This window comes from Sminthopsis crassicaudata, chromosome 6 (assembly GCF_048593235.1).
Source record: "Sminthopsis crassicaudata isolate SCR6 chromosome 6, ASM4859323v1, whole genome shotgun sequence".
Taxonomy (NCBI): domain Eukaryota; kingdom Metazoa; phylum Chordata; class Mammalia; order Dasyuromorphia; family Dasyuridae; genus Sminthopsis; species Sminthopsis crassicaudata.
Window position 1 is genome coordinate 144,769,787 of NC_133622.1, and position 23,082 is coordinate 144,792,868.

Sequence of the window (23,082 nt, forward strand, 5' to 3'; positions counted from 1 at the left end):
TTTTTGTAGGTATTTTTTCTCTTTTAATTAGATTTTTCTTGTGCAGCATGATGAATATAGAAAAATGTTTAGAAGAATTGAACATGTTTAACATATATTGCTTGTTGTCTAGGAGAGGGAGCAAATGGTGGAGGAGAAAAATTTAGAACATAAGATTTTGCAAAAGAGTATTAAAAATTATCTTTGCATGTATTTGGCAAATTAAATGCTATTTTTAAAAAAAGGGAAGGAAGAAATTGGCTCTTTCTCTCAAAAGCATTGCCCTATGGAAGATTTCTACTGGCTCCAAGTGTGAATAGCTTGCAAAACTAGTAACTCAGCTTTTTAGGATACCTCAGAATTGTGTCTAAATTCTATTCAACCAATCTATTTCCCCTTCAGATTCAGTCAGAAAGAGGAACTTCACAAGAGGTTCACTGAGTGTTAACACAATTATGATATTTGTATTTGTGTTTAAATCCTGCATCTAATTAACCAAGTTGGAGAAAGGTGGGAATAAAATCCTCAACTCCCTATGTTATCTTTTCTGTTAAATGTATGCAAAGCCTAGATAATAGAGTTCCTAATCTGGAAATTAACATTTCCCTACATGACCACAGGTCAACTATAATAGCTGGTAAATTAGAAATTATATTCACTTCAAATTTCTTGGTTATATGATTTGAATAAACAGTTATAATTTTACAAAATTCTTATAGGTTGCTTCTTATGTTGAAGCTTGTAACTTTTCTTAGCCAAAAACAATAAAGAAAAGGGAAAAGCTTATCAAGTGTCCTCATTCAAAGGGAATATCTGACCTTGAAAAGAGTTCTGAAACACTCAAGGTTTCCTACACAGGGATTAGAAATTGACCATAATTACTTTTCCCATCATCTTTCATCTTCACATGAAAAATCCAGGTAGTTTGACCCTTTTTAGTTCCTCTCTCTATTACTGTGAATTTATATGCACAAAATGTGTTTAAACATGGAATAATGGGATTTGGGATTGCTCTGTGCCTCCCAAGTTACTCCAGGCATCCCTATAACATATTGGTAATCTAAAAAAAGAAATTTACACTCACTTCTTACCAGGATAAGCTGTTTATTTTACAAAGGAAAACGGAACTCAGAACACTTCCCACACCTCAACAATTAGATGGGACTGTTAAAATAAATTTAGAATTTAGTGTTGATTATTCAGGGTTTCTAGGCTATCTGGTCAACTTTTTACCTATCTGCCTCAAATCAATAAAACTCTTAATAACATTGTCTAGACTCATGATAAACATGACAAGCAGTTTTTCCTAAACAATAAGACAAGCAGTCTTTTTTTTTTTCAAAAGAAAAATATGATGTATTCATAGTGTGCTCCAGATAAATTGCTAATCACAAGCACTCTAACTGTGCAAAATCCTTGGGTTTATATAAACTTCTACACTTATAAAATATGTAATAAAAGAACACATAGCTTTGGGGAGCAAACCTGTAATTTTATTAATATAAAACAGACTAGGATGAGGAAATGCACCCTACCAATATGTATCAGTATTTTCTTTGCATTTTATAACAGTTGCCCAAAAAAGGAGCTGCTCCATGTGGCATATATCTCCAGTTCAGGTATTGGGAACCTCTGCCACCAATCTATATTTATTGACAAAACACAAAATTCATTTCTTGTCTTTCCTACCACTTAATAGACAACAAATTGTTATGGTTTGCCAGCATCCCTGGAGGATGAAATTCCCATAGCAGCTGCATTTTCAAAGTGAAAATTCTCTCTCCTCTTCTCCCACTCTTATTTCCATTAATCTCCCACTCTTCCTAATTTCCTATCCGTGTTTTATTCTAAATGTTCTTGGATCTCCACCCTTAAAATCTTTCAGTTGACCCTCCCATCTCCTAAAACTATTATTCTATATCTTTCCATCCTTTCACCACTAATGTCTTGGGGTATGGGGGAGGGGAATGGACAACACAGATTTACTTAATGAAATCACACCTTATTCATCTTTATAATCTGATTCCATTACTTTTCTGAATTTTCTCAAGGATTAACAAATCCTTCTGAGATTCTTGTTTGAGGACCAATTTTTCCCTATTTGCTGCTTTCAACACTGAAGACCTTCCCCTTTTGTCCTCTGGATTTCATGACACTGATGTCTCCGAATTCTCTGCTCCCTAATTATAGTTGTTCTTGAAGACTGTGCCCTAGGTCTTCCCAGATCTTCTCTGTTCTTTGGCTATCTCTTCAGCTCCTAAGGATTCCATTTTTCATTCTTAGCAGATGACCCCCATATCTAAATTTCAGTCTTCAACTATATCCCAAACAACAGCTTTCTGATGGACATATCTAAAGCATAACATTACTTTTCCCCCCTAAATTTTACCTTCATCTTTATATTCTTGATTTACCTGTTATTTATCCTCACTCTTGCCTTGCCCCATTTAATTTTGTGACAAGTCAAATTGATGCATTTTCTATTAAATATGGCTTACCTTTCCTGTTCCAAACCAAATAATAAATATAATAATAATATTAAATTAAATTATAATAATAAATTAAAATAAATATTCCAAACCAAATAATAAACACAAATAATACTCTCAGTTAAGAAATCATGAACTTTCACCTGAGCTATTATAGCTATATCCTAATTGGTATCTCTTCTTCCAATTTTTCTCATCTCTCATCTATTCTTCTTAGAGCTGCTCAAATCATTTCCCTGAAGTATAAATCTAACCATGTAACTCTTCTGTTCAAGAACCATTACATTGCCTCAAAGATAAAACACAAAATGCTGGATTTTGGTATTTAAAACCCTTTCCCAATCTGCTTCCAGACTTATATACTTATTTCACATTATTCTATATTACACATTCTACAATCCAAACTTATTTCATCACTGTGCCTCAGGCTCTGAAATCCATTGCTCATCTTTGCTTATACAGGGTATCTGCTGTCTATGTATCTGATGAACTTCTAGCTTTTTAATTTTTTACATTCCTTTGGGACTTCACTCAGGTGTCATCTAAAATTTAGAAAGTCTTTTCTTATTACCTACTTTTTATTCTATCCCACCTCAAAATATTATATATTCACTTGATATATTTGTATATTTTGGTTGAATGTAAGTTTCTTGAGGGCAGGAACATTTTTTGTATCTTTTTTCATCTTTTTCTTTTTCCAATGACCTGCTTAGTCTCTTACATATAATCTATGTTGGATAAATAAAATGGAGTTATTGAATTGAAATATTAATTTGTTTTTCTTTTTATTAATTTTTTGATTTCTAGATTGTTATCTCTCAACTTCATGCTTAAACTGGAAAACTAGGAAGATCATAAGTTTCACTTATTTAAGCATAAGTGTGATTTAAGAAGTTGTCTTGTACTTGTTTGGCCCATCCCTCTAATTGAACCCCTGCAAGGTCAAAGGCAACAAGCTGTAAGCTGTTTTCCAAATTGCCTTGTTTCTGTAAAAAGAACAGAGGGGTTCATGAGTGGGCTGCTAGTAGGTATCTTTTCAAGGTGAATTCAAACTGAGTTGTGTCATTATCTGGGAATACCATACAAGGGTTGTCAAGTCTGAAAAAGGAGCAGATGCATCAGCATTTTGAATAACTGGAATTTTGCCCTGGCTGATTGACACTCCATTTATATAAAATGCTGATGCATCTGCTACTTTTTGAGACAGCAAATGGAGAATTCTCTTTGTCCCTTTTTCCTTTTTTATGACCCTTGTGTGGTTAACTTGGTTCAATTCACTTTCTTATTTCTTCTGATTGAAAGGTCACTGAGTTAGAGTTGACCTTGACTCTTAAGTAGAGTCAAGTAATACTAGTGCAGAGCTTTCAATGCTTAACTACTTGTACAATTTCAAACACTCTTTCCCCTCAAATTCAGTTATATTTTTTTCATTTTTTCAATTCTTACTTTAAACTCATTTCTCCTACATTTCCCTTCTTGTTAGCACAGGGAAGGCACTCCCAGCTAAAGAGGTCCTTGCTCATTCCCACATAAGAATGAAACAAATGAGACACCTTTAAGTGTTATAGATGCAATTTATTCTTCTGCTTCACATTCCCCTGAAGACTCAGCTCCCCTTCATCCTTCCTCTCATCTCCTCAAAGTGTACTTGTCAAGATGGAGGGTTTGACAGTGACAATTCAGTCTGGCAACTGGAATTTGTGTGCCAAACACTGTGCCAAACTCTGAGGATAAAAAGAAAGGTTAAAAAACAAGTTTCTGAACCCAAGAAGCTCACACTATAATGGGGGTAATAATGAACACACCTGTAGACAAACAGGAAAAATCAGAAAATCAGATATGGTCAAATAAAAAGGTACTAAGATTAAGGAGGAATGGCACAAATGATATGACCAGACAATTTTCAGACAAAGAAATTAAAGTCATTTTAATCATATAGAAAATGCAAATGCTCTAAATCACTCTTGATTAAAGAAATGAAAATTAAGACAACTCTGAAGTATCATCTCAGAGACTGGTTAAGAAGACATCAAAAAATAATGATAAATGTTGGGATGTAGGGAAATTGTGATACTAATGCATTACTTTTTGTTGTTGTTGTTGTTGTTTAATTTTAAGGAAACTTCTCCTTATTCCTACATTTTCTAGCTATTCTTCTGCTTGGTGTTGTTTTATAATAGCTTTTTATTTTTCCAAATAAATACAAAGATAGTTTTCAACATTAATCTTTGCAAAACCTTGTGTTCCAAAATTTTCTCCCTTCCTTCCTCTTTCCCTCTCTTCCCCCATCCCTAAACAGCAATCAATTCAACATTGGTGAGATATGTGCAATTCTTCTAAACACATTTCCATATTAGTCATGCTGCACAAGAAAAAAATATATAATGAGAAACAAACAAAAAACAAGTAAACAAAAACTATGTCAAGTAAACAAAAAGACTATGCTTTGATTTATATTCAGTCTTCATAAGTGTCTCTCTGGATTTGGATGACTCTTTCCATCATAAGGCGTTTGTTATTGCTTTGAATTATATAATTGTTGAAAAGAGTCAAGTCTATCACAGTTGATCATCATATAATCTTGTTGCTGTGTACAATGTTCTCTTAATTCTACTCACTTCCCTTACCATTAGTTCAGGAAAGTGTTTCCAGGCTTTTCTAAAATCATCCTGCTCATCATTTCTTGTAATACAATAATGTTCTATTACACTCATATACCATAACTTATTCAAACATTCTCCAGGTGATAGGCATCCACCCAAGTTCCTTGCCACTACAAAAAGAGCTGCTATAAATGTTTGCACATGTGGGTTCTTTTCCCTTTTTATAATTTATTTGGGATACAAACCCAGTAGTAACACTGCTGGATCAAAGGGTATACACAGATTGATAAACCTTTAGGCATAGTTTGAAATTACTTTTCAGAATGGTTGGATCAGTTCACAAATCCACCAACAAGACATTAATATCCCAGTTTTCCCACATCCCTTTCAATATTTATTATTATCTTTTCTTGTCATCTTAGCCAATCTGAGAGATGTGTAGTGGGACTATTTAATTTATTTCCTCTATTAATCTGTGCAATTTACATTTTTGTTAGTACTCATCCATTTCACTTAGATTATCAGATTTATTTACTACAACTGGCCAAAATAACTCCTAATTATTGATTTAATTTCCTCTTTGTTAATGGCAAAGTCATCCTTTTCATTTTTGATACTGGTAATTTGGTTTTCTTTCCTTTTTCTAATGAAATTAACCAGATATTTTTCAATTTTGTTATTTTTTTTCCACAAAATCAGTTCTTAGGGGTGGTTTTTTTTTTACTAGTTTAGTAGTTTTTTTTTCAATTTTATCAATCTCTCCTTTGATTTTTAGAATTTCTAATTTGTGATTTAGTTGGGAGGTTTTAATATGTTCTTTTTCTATTTTTTTTTAGTTGTATGCACAATTCATTAATCTTCTCCTCCTTTATTTTATTCATGTAAGCATCTAGTGAAATAAAATTTCTCCTAAAAATTTTTTTTGGCTGCATCCCATAAGATCTGGTATGCTCTCTCATTATTGTCATTCTATTGAATACAATTTTCAATTGCTTCTATGAGTTATTGCTTGACCCATTTAGGATTACCTTTAGGATTAGATTAGTTAGTTTTCAATCGGTTTTTAATATCTTTTCCTGACACTTTATGGAATGTAATTTTTATTGTATCATGATCTGAAGAGAATGTATTTTTTGCATTTGATTTTGAGGCTTCTTTAATGCCCTAATATGTGGCCAATTTTTGTGTAGGTGCCACATACCACCGAAAAAAGGTATATTCCTTTCAATCCCCATTCAATTTTTTTCCAAAGTTCTATCATATCTAATTTTTATGAAATTCTATTCTTCTTTCTTTTTTTTGGTGATTTGATATCTAGTTCTGATAGAGCAATGTTGAAATACCCCACTAGTACAGCCTTGCTATCTGTTTCATCTTGCAGCTCTCTTAACTTCTCCTCTAGAAATTTAGATGCTGTATCATTCAATGCATTTATGTTTAGTATTGATATTACTTCATTATCTGTGGTACCCTTTGGAAAGAGTTTTCTTCCTTATATCTTTTAATTAGATTTAATTTTTCCTTTTCAAGCATTTGCTTGATCTGATATCAATATCACTAACCCTGGCTTTTTTTTTTTTAACTTCAGCTGAAGTATAGCAGGTTCTGCTCCAGCCTTTTACCTTCCCTATGCATGTATTACTATGCTTTAAATGTGTTTCTTGTAAACAATATGTTGGAAGATTCTGGTTTTTTATGGAAGAATTTATCCCACTCACATTACAGTCAAAATTACTACCTCTTTATTTTCTACCATTCCACTTTCCCCAGATTATACTTTGCTTTCTCCTTTTACCCTTTTCCTTCTCACCATCATCTCCCTCAATCTGCCTTCCCTTTTTTCAACCTCCCCTCCTTTCTTTTCCTGTTCTCCTTCTATTTTTGGCAATCTTTCAACTGACCTTTACCTTTCTTTCCCCCCTTCCCTTTCTACTTTCCTATAGGTTGAGATCAATTTGTATACCAAATTAAGTATATGTGTTAGCCTTTCTTTGAGCCAAATCCAATGAGATTAAGGTTTAAATGATGTTCATCCCGCTTCCTTCTTTCCTTCAACTGGTAATAGTTCATTTGTGCATCTTCCTGTGGTGTAACTTATTCTATTTTACCTCTCCTTTTCTCTTCCCAGTAAAAATTTCTTTTAGACAATTATTTTTTTTTATTTCATCACATGAAATTCAGCTTATATCTACACTCTCTAAGTATACCACTTATACCTGCCCTGACAAAAACAGTTTTAAAAGTTACAAATATCATCTTCCCGTGTAGGGATATAAACGTTTTAATCTTTAAAAACATCATTTTTTTCTTTCTTCTTTAAAAGTTTATGTTTTCCTTGAGACTTGTTTTTTATTTTTCTGTTCAATTCTGATGTTTTGATCAATAATAATAGAAAATTCCCTGTTTCATTGAAAGTCCATCTTTTCTTTTGAAAGATAATGCTTAGTTTTGCTTGGTAGTTAATTCTTGGCTATAGTCCAAGTTCTTTTGCCTTCTGAAATATCAAATTCCAGGCCCTTCAAACCCTAAAGTAGAAAATGCTAGGTGCTGATTGTGGCTCCTTGATATATGAATTATTTTTTTTCTGGCTGCTTATATATTTTCTCCTGGATTTGATAATTCTGGCATTTAGCTACAATATTCCTTGGAGTTTTCATTTTGGGGTGTCTTTCAGGAAGTGAACAGTGGATTCTTTCAATGACTATTTTACTTTCTAGTTCTAGAAAATCAGGGCAGTTCCCTGATAATGTCTTGAAAGATATTTCCAAGCTTTTTAAAAAATTATTATTATGGGTGTAAAGTAGTCTAGTAATTTTTAAATTGTCTCTCCTAGATCTATTTTCCAGATCAATTGTCTTATCAATGAGGTATTTTACATTTTCTTTTTTTTCCTATTTTTATTATTTGACTGATTCTTGATGTCTCATTGAGTCATTCACTTTCATTTGTCCAATTATAATTTTAGTGAATTTTTAAAATTTAGCTTATTTATCTCCAATATATTTGACCAATTGTACTTTTTTTTTTATTTTTTTTATTTATATTTTTTCACAGTATATATGCATGAGTAATTTTTTTTATAATATTATCCCTTCATTTTTCCAAATTATCCCCTCCCTCCCTCTACTCCCTCCCCTTGATGACAGGTAATCCCATACATTTTACATGTGTTACAATATAACCTAGATACAATATATGTGTGTAAATAACATATTCTTGTTGCACATTAAGTATTAGATTCCGAAGGTATAAGTAACCTAGGTAGATAGACAGTAGTGTTAACAATTTACATTTACTTCCCAGTGTTCCTTCTCTGGGTGTAGTTATTTCTGTCCATCATTGATCAACTGGAAGTGAGTTGGATCTTCTTTATGTTGAAGATATCCACTTCCATCAGAATACATCTTCATACAACATTGAAGTGAACAGCGATCTTCTGGTTCTATTCATTTCACTCAGCATCATTTGATGTAAGTCTCTCCAAACCTCTCTGTATTCCTCCTGCTGGTCATTTCTTACAGAGCAATAATATTCCATAACCTTCATATACCATAATTTACCCAACCATTCTCCAATTGATGGACATCCATTAATCTTCCAGTTTCTAGCCACTACAAAAAGGGCTGCCACAAACATTTTGGCACATACAGGTCCCTTTCCGCTATTTAGTATTTCATTTGGATATAAGCCCAATAGCAGCAATGCTGGATCAAAGGGTATGCACAGTTTGATAACTTTTTGGGCATAGTTCCAAATTGCTTTCCAGAATGGCTGGAATTCCACCAACAATGTATCAGTGTCCCAGTTTTCCCATATCCCCTCCAACATTCATCATTATTTGTTCCTGTCATCTTAGCCAATCTGACAGGTGTGTAGTGGTATCTCAGAGTTGTCCTAATTTGCATTTCTCTAATCACTAGTGATTTGGAACACTCTTTCATGTGAGTGGATATAGTTTCAATTTCATCATCTGAGAATTGTCTGTTCATATCCTTTGACCATTTATCAATTGGAGAATGGTTTGATTTCTTATAAATTAGGGTCAGTTCTCTATAGATTTTGGAAATGAGACCTTTGTCAGAACCTTTAACTTTAAAAATATTTTCCCAATTTCTTACTTCCCTTCTAATCTTGTTTGCATTAGTATTGTTTGTACAGAAACTTTTTAGTTTGATGTAATCAAAATCTTCTATTTTGTGATGAATAATGATCTCTAGTTCTCCTCTGGTCATAAATTCCTTCCTCCTCCACAGGTCTGAGAGGTAGACTATTCTCTGTTGCTCTAATCTATTTATTATCTCATTCTTTATGCCTAAGTCATGGACCCATTTTGATCTTATCTTGGTATATGCTGTTAAGTGTGGATCCATATCTAATTTCTGCCATACTAATTTCCAGTTTTCCCAACAGCTTTTTTCCAAATAATGAATTTTTATCCCTAATGTTGGTATCTTTGGGTTTGTCAAAGACTAGATTGCTATAGATGTACCATTTTTTGTCCTTTGTATCTAATCTGTTCCACTGATCTCTAAGTATACCATCATGTCATCTGCAAAGAGTGATAGTTTGATTTCCTCATTTCCTACTCTAATTCCTTGAATCTCTTTCTCAGCTCTTATTGCCGAGGCTAGCGTTTCTAGTACTACATTGAATAGTAATGATGATAGTGGGCAACCTTGTTTCACTCCTGATCTTACTGGGAAAGGTTGCAGTTTATTTCTATTGCATATTATTCTTACTGATGGTCTAAATATATACTCCTGATTATTCTAAGGAATAATCCATTTATTCCTATACTCTCAAGCGTTTTTAGTAGGAATGGATGTTGGATTTTGTCAAATGCTTTTTCTGCATCTATTGAGATGATCATATGGTTTTTATTAATTTGATTATTAATATGGTCAATTATACTAATAGTTTTCCTAATATTAAACCATCCCTGCATTCCTGGTATGAATCCTACTTGATCATAGTGTATTATCCTGGGGATGATTTTCTGAAGTCTTTTTAGTAATATCTTATTTAAGATTTTAGCATCAATATTCATTAAGGAAATTGGTCTATAATTTTCTTTCTCAGTTTTCGATCGACCTAGTTTAGGTATCAGTACCATGTCTGTGTCATAAAAGGAGTTTGGTAGGACTCCTTCATCCCCTATTTTTTCAAATAGTTTATATAACATTGGGGCTAATTGTTCTTTAAATGTTTGGTAGAATTCACATTGTAAATCCATCTGGTCCTGGGGATTTTTTCTTGGGGAATTGATTAATAGCTGACCAATTGTACTTTTAAAGGAGGTTTTTTTTTTTTCCCCATTTCACCTATTCTAATTTTTAACAGTAACTTTTTTTTCCATTTCACCAATTCTGATTTTCAAGGAGTTGTTTTCTTTTTTCCATTTTGTCAAATTTATTATTGAAGGAGTTGTTTTCTTCAATTTTTTGTTTCCTTTTCTAAGCTCTTTCCCTAATCTTTCTCCTGTATAACATTATTTCTTTTTTCCCAATTTTTCTTCTCTCTTTTAAGATCCTTTTTGAACTGTCCCAAGATAGCCTTTTTTTTGGTGCAGACTAGTTCATATCCCCCTTTAAGTTTTCATCTGTAGACATTTTGCACCTTGTTCTCCTCTTCTGGGTTCCTGTTCTGATGATCTTCTTTGTCTCCATAGCTCTTTTTGCCTTTTTGCTCATTTTTAAAAATTGAGTTCAGCTTCTAGGGCACAGGAAAAATTGTTTCAAATTTCAAAAATTGTTTGCAGGGGGAAAATGGCTTCTTATTTCTTGTGCAGGCTTGGAGCTGAGATTGAAAGTGGGACCTGGGCTGTGGGGGCTTCAGGCTTTCTCACTGCTAGGTGAGTCTGGTCAAGTATCACTTGTGCTATGTTTTGAGGCTCACAATTTACTTTCTGTTGTTGGTTTGAGGTCTTACAACTGGTCTACTGATCCACTGGCCTTCTGAAGCAAGACAGTGTAACCAATGCTGCTGTATTTTGGCACACCAGGCCTCCCTGCACTGGACCTCTCCATGCTGTGACTGCCCAGTAAGAAAAACCTTTCCCAAAGTCCTTCCAAGATATCTTAAAACTGGAAAATAATTATCTTCTGAATGTTTGTGGTCTGTCACTCCAAAATCCATTCAGAGATTTGATCTAGCATTGATTTTGAAGGAAGCTAGGGAAAGGGAGAACTCAAGCAATATGTTGTCTACAGGCAAAACTAATGCCTTATTGGTGGATGAGAACTAATTCAACTTTTCTGAAGAGCACTTTGGAACTATGCTCAAAGGGTTATAAAACTGTGCATAACATTTGGTCATTATTTGGTCTGTAGAGATTATAAAAGAGGTAAAAGGAGACAATATGCAAAAAATATTTGTGGCAGCTCTTTTAGTAGTGGCAGGGAACTGGAAATTGAGTGAATGTCCATCAGTTGGGGAATGGTTGAAAAAGTTATGGTGTATAAATGTAATGGAATATTACTTTTTTAAAGAAATGACAGACTGATTTCAGAAAAGTTTGGAAAGACTTTTATGAACTGATGCTAAATGAAGTGAACAGAACCAAGAGAATATTGTACACAGTAAAAACAAGATTATAGAATGATCAACTGTGATGGATTTGGCTCTTTTCAACAATGAGGTGATCCAAGATAATTCCATAGACGAGATGGAAAGTATCATCCCAATCTAGAGAGAACTATGGAAACTGAATGTGGATCAATGAATGGTTTTCTGTTTGTTTGCTTGTTTCTTTTTCTTGTGTTTATTTTTACCTTTTGATGAGATTTTTTCTTGTGTAGCATGACAAATATGAAAATATGTTTAGAAGATTGCTCTTTTTTAACCTATATTGATTTTACTACTTGCTATCTTGGGAGAAGGAGGATGAAGAGAAGAAGAAAAATTTGGAACAAAAGGTTTTGCAAAGGTGAATGTTGAAAACTATCTTTGCATGTACTTGGAAAAATAAAATACTATTAAAAATAAAGAGGGCTGGGAAAGGCTTCTCACAGAATTTTTAATGAGTTTGAAGTCATGAAGTAGAAATGAGGAGAAATAATTTTGCAGAAATGGGGAAAAGCTTATAAAAACACCTCAGTCCCAGAAATAGCAAAGTGACTGATGTCATTGGAATTCAGAGTACAAGGAGAAGAGTGAAGTAGAAGAAGATTGGAGAGGTAAGAATGTGCCTGGTTATAAAGAGCATGTTAAACTACTCCAGCATCTTTGCAAGGGAAAAAACCCAAAAAGTGACCACAAAGATTTTAACACTCCTTTAAAAAACACCATCACATACTATATGAATACAATATGAACATAAGCTAATATTCCTCTTCCAAAGAAAGGAATAAGGGCCAGAGATGATTCTGGAATTCTTTGTGGTATTTTCTAACTCATTTCTGCTTCTCTTCCCTTCTTCATTTGGGCTTGATAGGGTCTAAAATTAATGGATCAAAAACTTGATTTATTCAGTTATTTTGAAAGTTTTATTTAAGGTAGAATTGACTTATTTAGAGCCTGGTTATGCCCAGGCCATTCTCACTCCTTAATCAAGGGGTTTAACATCTAAATCACTATCTTTATCTTGGATCATCATGAAAATATCCCTCTTAGTAGAAACTCTATTTTTACTTTATATGGTCAAAATTTAATTTTAATTAAAATATAGCATTATTATAAAAACTATTTAAAAGGTCTCAAGTTCCTGTGGCTACTATTTTTTTTTGTAACGGACCATTTTGTTCAAAATACTTATAAAAACTTCTAAAAAGAAATTGTGGATTGATATAGTAGGATGATTTCTTTGGATAGAACTGGAAGGGACCTCAGGAATTATCAGTCCAAACACTAAGTTTGGATATGAAAAATTTAACATGTTGTTCATTTTCCATTTTCAAAAAGGACCAATGATGTCCAGGTTAAAATAATGGAAGATGTGTTATCTTGATTACTACATGAATTGGATTTAAGTGAGCCAGAGTTGCACTAAGTCATCAGGCTCATTCTCTCTTCCAGAGTGATCCAAGTCAAGTGAAAAGGCAAAAGTCAAGATGACTGGCATTTGTTGTGTCCTGCTTTCTAGAGCCCCCAAGTTGGGGTGACAAAATATACTGTGCTTTCTAGAGCCCCCATGCTAGGGTGAAAAAATATACTGTCTTAATGGAGGAATGATGAGGCAAGACTCCAGAAGACGGTTAAAACATGGAGTCAATTTATTCCAAATTCTCTCACCCTTATATACCCTAATACCCTTATGAAACCAAAGCAACACTGAGCATGCTCTAAGTATCTACTGACCACGTGAGACCACATAAACAACTTGCAGTTGTATGTAATTTGCCACCTGGTATCTCTCTGCTTCAATCTCAGCACAGATTGTCACTGCCCCCTGACTGCTCAGGAAGGCCGAGAGCCCTTAGGGGAGATGGGAGCCAAACCAGACATTGTCAGCAGGTTTCCTCTAGGCTGAAGGGATTTATACTTCACCGAGAGTTCCCCAATTATCTGTGACTCTCTACAAATATTGCTCAAGCATGTAGTATCTGACCTTGGCATCTGTGGTATCTGACCAAGCTTTAAGCACTCCATAGTGCTTGCTTCATCTATGTTCATGCCATTGGAATAAATTGTTCTCATCCATCTATTCCTCAGTATTCACATACTTGGGATAGATTTCCCCCTAATTCACCAATGGGTTTGAGACCTCCTGGTTACCTTCAATCTGATTTAGTCCATATGCCAAAAGAATTTATAATGGAGTGTGGTTGCTGTGCATACTACACTTTTTTTGGAGCCATAGGTGAGAGTTGAGTGATAAGTGAACTCCAAAGGTTCTGAGCAGTTCTGAAAATTACTCTCTGAAACACTTCATGTACCCTGGAAATTAAAGTTCAAGGAAGCTAAGTGACTGCCCAAAGACATACAAATAGTAAGCATTAGGGCTAAGATCAAGTTTAAGCTCCTATTCTTCTACAATAGCTGACAAAATCTCTGACAAGGTTAAAATCCTTCATGAAGCAACACTAGAGAAATTTCATACTGAGAGCACACTCAAAATCCCAACTTCCCACCAGATCTATGTGCTTAGAATAATCAAATACATAAGACTGAACCTAGGGGTTTTATCACTTCTGTAAAGCAAGAAATAGCAAGTATTGATAATGTCCAACCAAAAAAAAAAAAAAAGAAAGAAAGAATAAGAGGATAGTCATATTTGTAAAATATAGGAAAGGAGCCAATAGGGAAAAAATGAAGACTGGCAATCTATTGGAAAAGAAAAAATAAAATAAGATTACTTATTCATGTAGAGGGATTTAACTTAGTAAAGAGAATAGACAGCTCTTTGCATAGAATAGGAAAAAGGTTGTAGATAAAGATGGTTGTAGAAGGCATCTTAGTGATATGAGATCACTATGAATGGATCAATTACCACAGACCAAATTGAAAACCCCAATATATTCATCATATGAAAACAGATTTAGTTTGTCCACTAAGTTTGGATTGGCTGAGGGATTTGGTCATGTCATTTGAAGCACTTATAAAGGCAGAAAGCTAGTTTGAATTACAATGGTAAGTTAATAAAAAACATTCCATTAAAATCTCTGAGAGTGAACTGGTTGGGGAAAAAGACAGATGAAAAGAATTTTCCCTCTGTTTTAGGCTTCCCCAATCACTCTTGACTGTTGAGTGTTGTTCAATTCTTTCAGTCAACCTTTCAAGGATCTTATCTGGGGTTTTCTTGGTAAAGATATTGGAGTAGTTTGGGGATATTCCCTCTTCCTATTGTTGTCTTAGCAGCCTCTGATGACTGATGATAGCATCTTGACCCAAAGACAGGCTTAATGAGATGAAAAAAGTAGAAGGGTCTAAAAAGATATAGGAATTAAGAAGATGAAAACTATGAGTTCTGAAGCAAAAGGATTTCATCAATCTGTAATGCACTTGCAATATGTCCCTCAAGTTTGAGCCAATTTGTCTGTACTTTGTATATAGTAGTAGAAGTATATATTGCAGATTTTAGAGGATATTTTATATCAAGTACTATTACTAGGCCACCTTATTAAATACCACTTTCTAAAAAGCTAAGGCATGAAGTGTGGGCCCCACATGTGTACTAAGGCCCACCTATGTCATGGAGGCTATTGTATGACTAGAAGGGAGGCCAAAGAGACATCTTTCATCTCTTTCACCCACTCTTTTCCAAGGAAGATTTGCATTCAAGCCTGAAGAAGCAGCAGGAATTTGGGACCTGAAGTTACCACTTTCCTCAGAGAAAAGGGGTAGGCACTAGGCTTGAAGAATATCTATCTTTTTAATATATTATCAGTCTGAGAGATATGCTTGGGATTTCAAAGTAGCCTTTGATTGTTTTGTTATTTCTGGGGAGAAAAGGGAATCCAAGCTTGAAACTAAGATTTAATTACCACTAATTACCAGTTCCACAATGAATACCCACAGAGAATAGTAAAGAAACACATTTATCCAAATCTTAGAAAATTAGGAATCAAAGGCACACATAAAAGAATACATACCAGACAACACAATAATACTCTCCTAATGGTAGTGACATAATTCAATCAAGACAATGTCCAAGATCCTCACACAGGGGGAACTCCCCAAAATCTCTACAATAGCAAGCCAGATATAATAATATAAAGACTGTCTACTACACTCATGTCTTCTCAGAATCTTTTCCTTCACTAACCCTAAGAGCATTTGGCCACTTCCTTCATTCCTAAAGCTGGAAGCTGACTAGTACTCAAACAGAACTTAAAACTTGATTATTTGGAGGTAGGAATAAAGGAGGAGAGGGTAAACTGTCTCTCCCCAAGTTCATTCCATCCCACATAGAGCAAGGTCTTCATTTCTACCAATAAGGAGAGAGTCCCATTACATTAACTGTGTTAAACTAATTGAATTGAAGTTAGCTGATATCTGATAATCATGGTAGAAAGCACTTCTGGTCAGGATTGGTGAGTTAATAAATTAGAAATTTAGTCCCACCTCCCATTGTCCCCTTTTGGTTGGCCCTGGAACCTTGAGGATATAGAGCATCTGATTGGTTGTTATTCAGCATCTAATACAATGAATCACTTAGAGCCAAAAAATTATAGAGTTTAAAGTCTGTCCTTTTACTAAAATCAAATTGCAATACTCCCAGGTAAATATAATTTTTAAGGAAGTTTAAAATCAGTCCAAAAGATAACAAAACATAAAAACAGTCAAGATTGTTTTTTGTTTATTTTCCCTCCTGGTCAAGCAGGAGGTTCCCTACAGCCTCAGGAATTACCTAGCAAAAATTTTAAAACTACTTTCATATTCTTGGGCAAGAAGAATAGTCACAATAGGTCACAAATCAAATCCACCTGGGAGCAAACCACAAACATTCTGTTCTTTATTAAGAGTTAAATGTTTAAAAAATTCTGCCTAGTATTAAAGAGTTGGAGGGAGAGGGCAGGGAGGGATGCTAACTCACTCTTCAGTAGCTCTTAGCTCATAAAAGCAGTTGAATTCTGGAAAGCCAATCCATTAAAGGGAATAGAAATCAGGAAAGCAGTCCAAAAGCAGGAGCTAAAATTGTAATAGTATAATGTGAGGGGAACTTAGAGAAATTGAAGTACATTAGAAATAACGACAAAATAAATAAAACATTTGACATTTAATCTAAAGACCTGCATAACTATACGTACAAAATGTTCTTTAAATATATAAACTTAAATGTAAGAAATTAAATAACTAGAGAACTTCTCAAGGCCCTGGCTGAGTCATACCAATATTATAAAACTGAAAAGACTATCTAAATTAACTCACAGGTCTACTGCTTTACCAATCAAATTTCCAAAGGGATACTTGACAGAACTATGCAATTATATAAATTTGGAGAAACAAAAGTTCCATAATCTCAAGGGTAATTATGAAAGAAAAATCAGGATTGAAAGTGAGAATAGCTAGCACTTTTAATGCTATAAAGTAGAAATCATATTTGGTACTAGTTAAAAAATAAATGCAACTCAAATAGGGCTGGGCAAGGAGGAAACAGATAAAACGGAACTCAATGAACTTAAGAACATAATTTACTTGGGGAATAGCATCCTATGTAATAAAATATAATGGGAAAACTTTAAAATTCAAAACTTTAAGTTTGGCTGACAAATTGTTTTAGAACAATTTTAGATAATTACACCATATATCATAATAAGCTACAAGTGGATGTGTAGTATAAATTTCAAAAATCTCAATATTGAGGAGAGAGAATGAGAGTGTGTATGAGAGAGAGAGAGAGAGGAGAGAGGGGGGGAGAGAGAGAGAGAGAGAGAGAGAGAGAGAGAGAGAGAGAGAGAGAGAGAGAGAGAGAGAGAGAGAACATAAGGAGCCATTCATAGCTACGGCTAGGGAAAGAATTCTTAACCAAAGGAGGAAGAAAATTTTTTCACAAATAAACAGTTAAAAATATTTTAAAAGCATTTGCAGAAACAAAATCAATTCAACTATTTGAAGGAAAGCGTTTAATTAGAAAAAAAAATGTGAGCATCAAATACTTTCTGACAAGGATTAACTCTTTTTTATATTAAGATTAGCACTTTGCAAGGGAAGAGAAGATGTATTAAATATTAATAAAGTGGAAAGATATGAATAAAATTCAAAAAATGTTACGCTACATTATGATTCTATATGTGGCATGATAGATATGGCATTTGACTGCAATTCTTCTATTTTTTTTTTCCTCTGGAGTAGCTTGTTCACTTAAACTGGCCTCATGTTGGCAGTTTGGAGAATTCCCAGGAGGAGGAAGCTTCATTGCTTCAGTTCATCCTTTCATGATGCATCCATCTGTATGTCATAATTTCATCAAAAGGTATTCACTTTTTTATTTGTTTTGTTTTCCTGCTTAGATAGTTAAATTGGGCTCTTTTCAATGTTCTGGAGCTTGAAGCAATCACTATAAAGTCATCTGTAAAGAGTAGCATCTGGAGGTTATAAATAAGATAGTTCTTTATTATGTAGGAAAAGGATTGTAAAGAATGTTATCAAAAGAATATGTGATAAGAGGAAAAAATGAGCTAATCATGTATGAAAAGCATAATAGAGAGAAATCCTGCATGCTTCCTAGGCATCAATTCAATGTCAAAAAACACCAGAAATTCCACCAAATATTGCATGAGATCATCTATGGTAAATGTATGGGAAGTTATAAACACCATCTGTGCAAAGATGTGGATTATGATCTGTATCATTGGAAAAGGGGATGAGGATGCCTAAATTGTTGAGATCAAAAATTCACTGGAATATTGGAATATTAGAATATGATTGTATACTATAGTCACATTATTACAGTTGTACTATGTACTTATTTCTATCCTTTTTATAGAAGAAAAATGTAGTAGAAAGACTTCAAAAGTTAAAAGCAAGAAACTTGTATTCTTGTTTTTATTTAACTAGGATTTTCCTATATTTTTAAAATAATTATTTTCTCTTCTCTTTTGTTTTCCTCTTTCCTTCTCCCTCACTTCCTTACTCTTCCTTTCTTCCTTCCTTATTTTTTTCTTCTATTATTAAGTGTCTAAAACTCTACCATTGCAAATTAAACCTTGTTCTGTAAGTCTTTTTATTGGTTTCTTAAATTAAGCATAGAATTTTTTATTCTTTTTTAGTTACAAATTCTCTTTTATAGAATTTTTTATTCTTTTTTAGTTACAAATTCTCTTTTTCCTACCCCTTCTTTAAGACAAGAAAAATAATAATATATACAATATATTATTAAGCAAAATACATTTTTTCTATTAGTTACATTTAAGAAAGAGAGATATAAGAGGAATTGGGAGAAAAATGAAAGAAGTGGGGAGAGACAGAGAAGAGAGAGTGAAAGAGAAATGGAGGGAGGAAAAGAGGAGAGAGGAGGAAAGGAGAGGGGAGGGAGAAAGCCAGGAAAGTAAGGATGGAGGAAAAGGAAGGATGGGGGGAGAGAAAGAGGAAGAAGAAAAAATATCTTAATCTGTATTAAGAGTTGATCATTTCTCTGGAGATAACATGTTTTATCATAAATCCTTTGGGATTGTGGTGGGTCACTATAGTGATCAATAAATAAGCCTTTTAAAATCTATTAGCTTTACCAGATTGCTGTTGTTACATACACATCTATGTCGATTGTTCTGCTGGATTTGCTCACTTCACCTTGCATCAGTTCACAAAGGTCTCCTCAGGTTTTTATAAAACCACACCCCTTGTTTCTTACAGCATAATTGAATTGCATCATCTTCATAGTCAATAACTTGGTCAACCATTCCCCAATTTATAAGTATCTCCTAACTTTTCAATTCTTTGCCATCACAAAAAGAGCTGTGTGTATGTATACATACACACATAAGTGTATATATGCACACAGATATACATGCATTATATATGTGTGTGCATGAATGGGTATATATACACATCTACCTACATATATACATATAAATCTATATTTGTTCAGGTGGGTCATTTTCTTCTTCCATCTCTTTGTAGATCACAGATTTAGAGCTGAAATTGACCTTACAGGAGATAATGCTCAGCTTCTCCTTTTTAATTATGAGGAAAATGAGACCAAAAGTAATTAAGTGACTCATCTTTGGCCACACAGCTAGGAAGTGTCAGAGGCAGTAATCACATGCAGATGCTCCAGCTCCAAAAACAGCCCTTCTTTCACTGAACCTTGCTATGTTGTAAGAACCGCAAGGAAGTATTTATTCTAAATCCTTCCTCACCCCATTGTGAGGGTAAATGGCAAGTCTGGGAAACCTCAAGAACTGGAATGGGGCTGAAGCTGTGAGAAAGAGGCCAGAAGTAATATGACAATACTGATTCATTGATCTGTTTAACTTCTCTATAGCTCCAAGAAGAGAGAACAACTGAAGGAAGAAAAACGAAAACGTACTTGCCCTCTCTTACCGGGAAAAAAGTTTAGTAGTAGGATTCCATCCCTTTGGGGTGGGAATAGTTCTCGGAACTAGAACTGAAAAGTCCAAGGTCATCTATTCCAAGTTCTTCATTTTACAGATGAAGAAAGCGAAGCTTCCCAAGGTTAAGTGACAAGCACACAAAGCTCACATTTGGTTTGCCACAAGTGGGATTTGAACCTCAGAAATCCACTCCACGACCGATGCACTTTCTTCCGTCCCTGGTCGCCTCTTTCAGCGCTGAGGTTGCTCTGTCCCTTCTCGTTAGTTCTCGCTCTCCAAAGCAGTAAATCAGCTCCCCGGGAGAAAGGAGCTTGGATTTATGCCTTGGAGATTTATCGGGAATAAAAGGACAGGTCTGCTAGAGAAGCTCTATAACGATTCCCCAGTGGCAGACTACTGTTCAAGACCACGGGTCCTCATTGTGATTTGGTTTAAGTTTTATTGTGATGCACCAATCATTCCAGTTAAGGTGGAAGAGCCAAGTAGGGGTCTGGACCGGGGAAAGAAGGCGTGAAGTAAAACTGGTAAGAGGGTGATGAAATATTGGCAGGCTGACCCTGGTGCTGGCAGGGGGGCGGCTAGTGGCCCCGAGCAGTGGCAGAGAAGCGCCACAACTGCCTTCCTCCCATCCCCCCTCCGTCACCAGGTTCCTTTTTAGCCCGGGTCATTGCCCGCAGGGGCCGCAGGGGCAGCTGTAGCTCCTGGATGGGGCACTGGGAGCCTGCCGTGTGGACTTAAAAAGTGGGACCTCTGGGAACTCTTCCTCCGCGTACTGGTAATTCGGAGAAAGAGTTCCATTTTTATTTAAAATCAATTTTCCGGCCCCAAGAAGCCTTCCGAAATACCACACACCTCTTGTGAGTGAGCCCTAGTTCATACCATCCCCCATCTCCACGTAGCCCCGAGGAACCTCTCTCTTCTCCCATTTCCAGGATGAATATCAGCAAAAGCTCCGAGTCCCAATTAATTTTTGGAGGAAAATATAAACTGGTGCGGAAAATCGGGAATGGCTCCTTCGGGGACATCTTCCTGGCAGTCAACATCAACAATGGCGAGGAAGTGGCTGTGAAGCTTGAATCACAGACGTCCAAGCATCCTCAACTGTTCTTTGAAGCCAAGCTGTATAAGATTCTCCAAGGGGGGTCGGGCATTGCCCACATGCGATGGTATGGTCGGGAAAGGGGTCACAATGTTCTAGTCATGGACTTACTGGGGCCCAGTCTCGAAGAATTGTTTAATATATGCTCCCGCAGGTTTACAATGAAAACGGTACTTATGTTAGCTGACCAGATGATCAGTAGAGTCCAATACCTGCATGCAAAGAATTTTATACATAGAGATATTAAACCTGATAACTTCCTTATTGGCACTGGTCGTCACTGTAACAAATTATTCATTATTGACTTTGGTTTAGCCAAAAAGTACAGAGACAGCAAAACAAAGGAACACATACCATACAGAAAAGACAAAAATCTCACTGGCACTGCCCGTTACGCCAGCATCAATGCCCACCTTGGCATTGAGCAGAGTCGAGGGGATGATATGGAATCTCTAGGCTATGTATTAATGTACTTTAACCGAACCAGCCTGCCCTGGCAAGGACTAAGAGCTGCAACAAGGAAGCAAAAGTATGAAAAGATTATAGAAAAAAAGATGTCCACTTCTGTGGATTCTTTATGTGGTGGATTTCCTCCTGAATTTGCAACATATCTAACCTATTGTAGGGGACTCCACTTTGAGGAAGCCCCAGATTATTTTTATCTAAGACAGTTATTCCGGACTCTTTTCAAGTCTCTGAACTATCAATATGACTACTTATATGATTGGACAATACTGAAGCAGAAAGAGACTCAGGAACCGGCCTCTTCTAGTGGTCAAAATCAACAGCCACACAATTCCACAGTTTTCCAAGCATGAAGAGGAGCAGATTAAGGGGAAGAGATGATCCAAGTAGGCCTTATTACACACCAAACATAGACATTTTATTTCCTATGTACACGCTTGCAAGTGGTTGTGGACAACCATTTACTGAGTATAAAGAACTGTTCTTCGTAGCACTGGTAATGCTGCATCATGAGTTGTAGCTATTATAACTGGGGATATTAACAGATAGTAAAACAATGCTCAGCTTTTGATTCAAATTTTTTTTTCAAGATGGAAAAGGTGAACTAAGTAGTTGGCATACAAGTGCTAACTCGGAAGAAAATGTGCCTGTGCTGATTTTTGTTTCCTTTCTTTTTGAACTCCACTACTTTGAGATTTCACTTCAGAAGAAAGGCACGGACATCTGTAGCCACAGTTGTGAAAATTGTCAATGCTCAAAATGGGGCATTCTTGGTTTATTTCCTTCTTGGGGTCTGCAAGCTGTAAACGTAATATTCTTAACATTTTGGAGGCTTTTATGTGTAATCCAAGATTCTGGTTTTCAAGTATGCAAAAGACTCTGCCTGTTTATTATTATAGAAATAACAACAATTAAAGGGAAGTCTTAAGAAAAAACTGGGTTTCTAGTAGATTGTCTTTAGGATTCTGCATTAACTAAAATTCTTGGTGTTAAAAACAAGAGCATCTTTGTTTAAAAAATTGTAGTTAGGCTCTTACTAGTAAACCCATGTACAATACGAAAACAGTAAATGATTGTGTTATTTATATTAAGAACATTATATTTATAATATTTCTGCAATATTTTAAACTCAATTCTTAGTGTGCATTATTTATAAGAAGTTATAATACATAATTTATATTAACTATTTTATAATGTTTGTATTTTATAAATGTATTATTTATGTACAATGCAATTTTATTAAATTCTCATTTTATGTCAATCACTCTGCAAAGCACTGGGGATACAAATAAGAAAATTAAATATGTAAGCTGCTGAGATAAATGTAATCACTATAGAAGAATAAATAACTGACAAGAGAATTATATGGTTAAATAGCAATCTGAAGTTGTCAAATAGCGATCTGCTGTTGTCATAAGGATCAATTAAAAATATGCCATAGTTATGGATAAAGAATACGTCTAGAATATTACTTTCTAAATTTTGTCCCATAGAATGCAATTCTTGTTCCTACC

General features: G+C 34.8%; 1 long non-coding RNA gene and 1 pseudogene across 1 annotated transcript; one reads left to right on the forward strand and one right to left on the reverse strand.

Moving 5' to 3' along the window:
• Window positions 1–4,022: 4,022 nt before the first annotated feature.
• Window positions 4,023–19,249, reverse strand: LOC141548038 (uncharacterized). Its single transcript, XR_012483724.1, has 3 exons — window positions 19,201–19,249; window positions 16,545–16,639; window positions 4,023–4,192 (listed from the first exon to the last, which is right to left on the reverse strand). It is a non-coding gene; the product is annotated as an uncharacterized LOC141548038 (long non-coding RNA).
• LOC141548037 (casein kinase I pseudogene) lies at window positions 15,270–22,503 on the forward strand (annotated as a pseudogene).
• The last annotated feature ends 579 nt before the right edge of the window (window positions 22,504–23,082 follow it).